The 5,657-nt window shown below is 39.9% G+C and overlaps 1 pseudogene; it reads left to right on the top strand.

Moving 5' to 3' along the window:
- The first annotated feature begins 545 nt into the window (after positions 1 to 545).
- Positions 546 to 1,303, top strand: LOC122105689 (annotated as a pseudogene).
- The last annotated feature ends 4,354 nt before the right edge of the window (positions 1,304 to 5,657 follow it).

The raw sequence follows: 5,657 nt of genomic DNA, 5'->3' as shown, positions 1-5,657 counted from the left end.
ATACTGAATTTATGTATTTGGGAACTATGCTATTGGGTACATACGTATTCACATTTGCTGGTTTAACCCTTTATTACTATTTAATGAACTTCTTTGTCTCTCTAGCTTACAGCAGCAATACTTCTGTTTTCTCCTGGGCTGTATTCACATTGAATATCTTTTCCATCCCTTCACTTTTAACTCATATGTGTCTTTACAGATGGAATTAATTTCTTCTAGGCAAAATATGCTTGTGAGCACCTGTGGCTAACACCTGTAATCCTAGCTACTCAGAAGGCTGAGATCTAAGGATCACGGTTCGAAGACCATCTGGACAGAAAAGTCCATGTGGCTCTTATCTCCAATAAGCTACTCAGAAAAAGCCAGAAGTAGAGCAGTGGCTCAAGTGGTAGAGTGCTAACCTTGAGCACAAAGAGGCTCAAGGACAGTGCCCAGGCCCTGAGTTCAAGCCCCAGCAAAATAATAATAATAAAAATAACAATATGCTTGTGATTATTTTATTAAAAATTTTAGTTATTAGCCCTTTTGGCTTTCTGAGTAGCACTATGGTAATTGGCAAAAACAAGGGCCTTACAAAAGGTAGTAAAAAGGAGCCAAGAAGAAAAAAATGGTTGATCCATTTTCTAAGAAAGATTGGTATAATGTGAAATCACCAGCCGTGTTCAATGTAAGAAGTAGTGGGAAAACACTAGTCATGAGGACTCAAGGACCCAAAATTGCATCTAATGGCCTCAAGGACTGGGAGTCTCAAGTGAACCTTTGCTCATCATTTGCAGAATGATGATGTGGTATTCAGCAAATTCAATTCCTAAGGAAGCCCAGGGCAGGAACGGCCTAATGAACTTCCACGGCACGGATCTTACCACAGATAACATGGGCACCATGATGAAAAAGGGACGGACCAGGATGAAGCTTAGGTTGATGTGAAGACTACAGATGGCTCTTTGCCTCATCTGTTCTGTGTTGGTTTTAGTAAAAACACAACAACCAGAGCCACAAGACCTCCTATGTTTAACATCAACAGGTCTGCCAGATGATAGAAATCATGACCTGAGAGGTGCAGACTCATGGCTTGAAAGGAGTTCCAGACAGCATGGGGAAAGACATAGAAAAAGCCTGCCCGCCTATGCGTTCACTTCATGTCTTCACCGGAGAAATAAAAATGAGGAAGAAGCCCAAGTTTAAATTGGGAAAACTCATGGAGTTTTCTGGAAGTAATTCTGGAAAAGCTACTGGGGATGAGACCGGTGCTAAAATCAAATGAGATGATGTATACGAACCACCAATCCAAGAAATCATTTAAAATTCAGATTTTTACTAGTGACAAACAAAAACCTATTCATTTAAAAAATCACTTTTTTTTTATTAGTGTACATTAGATGGAGAAGGAGGTTTCTTTGTGATATTTCTTTTTTTTTGGGGGGGGGGGGGTCCGGTTGTGGGGCCTGAACTCTGGGTCTGGGTGCTGTCCCTCAGCTCTTCAGCTCAAGGCTAGCGCTCTACCACTTGAGCCACAGCGCCACTTCCATCTTTTTTCATTTTTGCTTATGTGGTGCTGAGGAATCGAACCCAGGGCCTCAGGCATGCAAGGCAAGCGCTCTACCACTGAGCCACCTTCCCAGCCCTGATTTTGTGATATTTCTACATGTGTGTAGAATGTGTCCTGATAACCTCACCATTGCTATCACGTTCTCTTATCCCACTTTCCTCTTTCTAAAGTAATTCCAGCCGATTTCATTGCTCAGTTTTCCTATATACAAACTGCTTCAGCCATATTTGGTCCCATTCACTTCTACTCTCTCTCCTCCTTCTACTCTATGCTCCCCAGCTGTGTCTGTTTTACTTTTCTGTCATTCTTTTTGTTTCTTTTTAGTGAGTTGATTGCACCAACACTTTTACCATATCAGTTCAGATGTTCATGTATCATGTTATGCTCAGAATAACCCTCTCTCTTGTTCTCCAACTAGGGGATTTGTATTATTTTTGTTTTAGTCAGTTGTTGATAGCTATGGCCTTACTAGTCATTTATTTTCTCATCTTTTGTAATTCTCAAATTATTCTTACAGTCTTCCTTTGTGATTTTTCTTTACTAGTGAGTTTTAATTATTTGCTAATAGACAACAGACAAGATTGTTTGGTTAATGTATTTTGTGGATACTATGAGACTTTCAAAGTTTTATTACAGTAAGCTAATTTGAAATTATAAGAATTTGGTATTATTATAAAGATAGGAAGAAAAAGTGATAAACTATTAATTTTTTTTAAAACCCTCCATACTGCAGCCATTCTTCCAAATAATTTAAATTCTCATGGTCTATTTTACATCTTTTTCTGCTGCTTATCACATCACATACTAATGTCATTATTATTTTTAATGGTTTGACTTAATTTCATTTTACTGTATCGTTTTATATACTATGTTTGCAATATTGGTATATTCTGAATTCTTATTCATCACTTTCTTTCTTTTCTTTTCTTTTTTTTTTTTTTGTCATAGTGCCTGAACTCTGGGCCTGGGCACTGTCCCTCAGCTCTTTAGCTCAAGGTTAGCGCTCTACCTCTGGAACCACAGCGCCACTTCTGGCTTTTTTTGCTTATGTGGTGCTGAGGAATTGAACCCAGGGCCTCATGCATGCAAGGCAAGCACTCTACCACTGAGCCACCTTCCCAGCCCCTCTTCTTCATCACTTTTTGTCAGTGAGTTTTATACCTTTTTGATGTTTATCTTCTTATTCATTATTATCTTTTTTTCAATTAAACAAGCTTGTTTCATATTTATTATAGGTCTGATAATGATAGTATCATCTTTTGTTTCATCTTGGAATGGCTATATTGTCTTTTCATTTCTAAAGTATTGCTTGAGTACAGTAGGGTTGGTTGGTAGGGTTTTATGCCTTGTTGTTCTCTATCGGTACTATGAACTATGGCATATATGCCATTCCATGTCTTTCCACTCTTTGGCAAAGTTTCCATCAAAAAAATCTGTCATCAGATGAATTGGTATACTTATATTTTGTTTCTTTCCTCTTGCTGCTGTGAGAATCCTCTTTCTGTTTAATACTTCAGAGTCAATTATGCAGTATCTCAAGTTAGATTTGGTTGAATTTAATATGACCTCTTATCACGAGATAATTTGTTTTTAATTAATCTATTTTTTGTTTATGTGGTACTGAGGAATTGAACCTTGGGCCTCATGCATGCTAGGCAAGCATTCTACCACTAAGCCACATTCCCTCACGAGATAATTTGTATCTTTGGAGGTTGTTTTATTATTACCTGTTAATCTTCAAGTCCCTCTTGAACCCTCAACCCCTGAAAAGTGTTCTTTTTTATGGTACCCCCAAAGTTTTCTTCAGTCATTTTTATTCTGTTGTTTATTTTTCTCCTCTGAATGTAGAGCCTGCCTTTGAGCTCACTGCCTTTGAGCTTTGTTTCTGTTCTGCTACTAATTCATCTATCCCATTTTTCATTTATTTACTGTGCTCTTCAGCTCAAAGATTCCTGTTTTAATTACTTCAAACTCACTAAATTTCACTAATAAAGTACTGAATTACTTCTCTGAGTTTTATTGAAACTCACCAGATTCCTTAACACAGCTAATTTGAACTCTCTGTATGAGAGCTTACACATAAAGTTGCTACATACTTCCTTCTGTCTTCTTTTGTCTAGTAGGTCAATACGAGGTTCCCAGTTCTTTTTTCTTTTTTTTTCTTTTTTCTTTTTTGGTCGGTCATGGGGCCTGAACCCTGGGCTTAGACACTGTCCCTCACTCTTCAGCTTAAGGCTAACACTCTACCTCTTGAACCACAGCGCCACTTCTGGCTTTTTCTGCTTATGTGGTACTGAGGAATTGAACCCAGAGCCTCATACATGCAAGGCAAGCACTCTACCACTGAGCCACATTCCCAGCCCCCACCTGCCCCCCGAAAGTACTTAATGGTTGTTAGAGTACAAGTCTCCTGACTGAGGGATCAAGTATTCATTCCATCTTTATACTTTGGTTTCATTTGAGAATTTCTAAGCTTGCTTCTAATTTTCTTGAAGACAATGGCCACTGCTGTTCTTTCAACAATAGATAATGCCCTAAGTTCAAATCTGCTGCTAGTCTTTGGTTTGTATGCTATCACTGATCTAGAACTAACAACTAACAAGTTTCTGCAGTTGGTATGTTCAGAATGGCCTGAGTAGTACTTGAGAGTGGTAGTCTACCAATATGAGTCTTTGCCTGGGACTGATCTGTGCCTGAATGGCTTATCCACAGTCGGCAGTCTGACACAGGCCCTCTCTCTGGGAGGACCACCCCTAGGTTTCAATGAGATAACTTGGCACCTAACTCCCTATTTTCCCAAGAGGACATTAATTCTCTCTGTGTTGTACCACCTAAGCTGAGGTGAAGGATGATAGTCCTGTGGCCACCAACATCACAGTGCAGTGTTTCACCTGAATCCCACAGTCCAACAAATCCAACACAGGCACTGAACACAACAAATTCACATGAGGTTATCATCTATCTACTTTAGAATAAACTTGGGATCCCAAATGACTGCATCAATTATGAGTGACTCTGGTTGTAATGCAAGCTTTTTTTTTCCAGTTAGGACTCCAGATATCAGATATCCTAGCATAAATCAGGACCAGAGACTCCATAAGCACTGGCCTAGAGACAGAGGCTGCTAGAGTCATGCCAGTACTGTGGTTTTCTAGTACAGCACTAAGATCCAAAGCAAAGTGTTGGGAGCCAAAAGTTAAGTCTCTCAAATTTGATAGGCTTAACTATCTCACTGGAACAACCTGAGCCTGAGTTTACAGAATCCCACCTTTTCACCACGCCTTAAAGTAAACACCCTGCAGCTACTAATAACCACCTTTTCACCCCGCCCTAAATCTACTAACGACCACCTTTGCACCACGCCCTAAGTCCAAGCATATAAATACCCTTGTGTGAAAAATAAAAATTTGGCAGCTTGATCAGAATCCTTGTCTTGCTGTCCTTCTTCGTGTCTCTTGTCCCTTCATTCCTTCTCGCTTAGGTTCACTGCCCTGGTTGAAGTCCTGCGGGTCGGGACAGCAAAGTTCTGTGCTTATTTCCTTGTTTAATTATCTGTAAGACAGAATCTGTCTGCATTTGTGCTACTTAAATCTGGGGCCACATTGTGTACATGGTCTCTTGATCATAAGGTAATGCATGCCCAGAGGCTTAACCTGTACTCCCTGGTTTAAGGACAGAGGCTACAGATTCAGCCTGGCACTAGGTTTCCCTATGGTAAGCTTGGTCCTGTGTTCCAAGTCTAAAGCCTAGACATTTCTCTCCCTCTCCCAACCAAAAGATATCTCTCTTCATGCTACAATTCAGGAGTTGGAAGAAAATGAAAAAGATACCCTTTCTTCCCTGCTTTTCTGCTTCAGGTGGCTCCTTTCTTTTTTTGTGAGGGGGGGGGGCTCCTTTCTTTTTATGCTAAGAACCAGTACCTTGATGCTTCATCTGGTGTCCAGAGCTCTTATGCAGGCAGTTTGGCATGAGTATGGACACAACTCCACTAGTTTACACATTGATGTTTGCTAGAGATTCCCACCTTACTATCACCTTGCTCTACTTACTTTACATTCTTCTTGACATTATTTTACCTACCACCTTTAGCCCTGTCCTGTCTCCTGAA

The sequence above is a fragment of the Dipodomys spectabilis genome, unplaced genomic scaffold (genome assembly GCF_019054845.1).
Source record: "Dipodomys spectabilis isolate Male_0828 unplaced genomic scaffold, ASM1905484v1 ptg000032l, whole genome shotgun sequence".
Taxonomy (NCBI): Eukaryota; Metazoa; Chordata; class Mammalia; order Rodentia; family Heteromyidae; genus Dipodomys; species Dipodomys spectabilis.
Note: the sequence above shows the minus strand (reverse complement) of the source record. Positions and strands in the feature narration are given on the sequence as shown.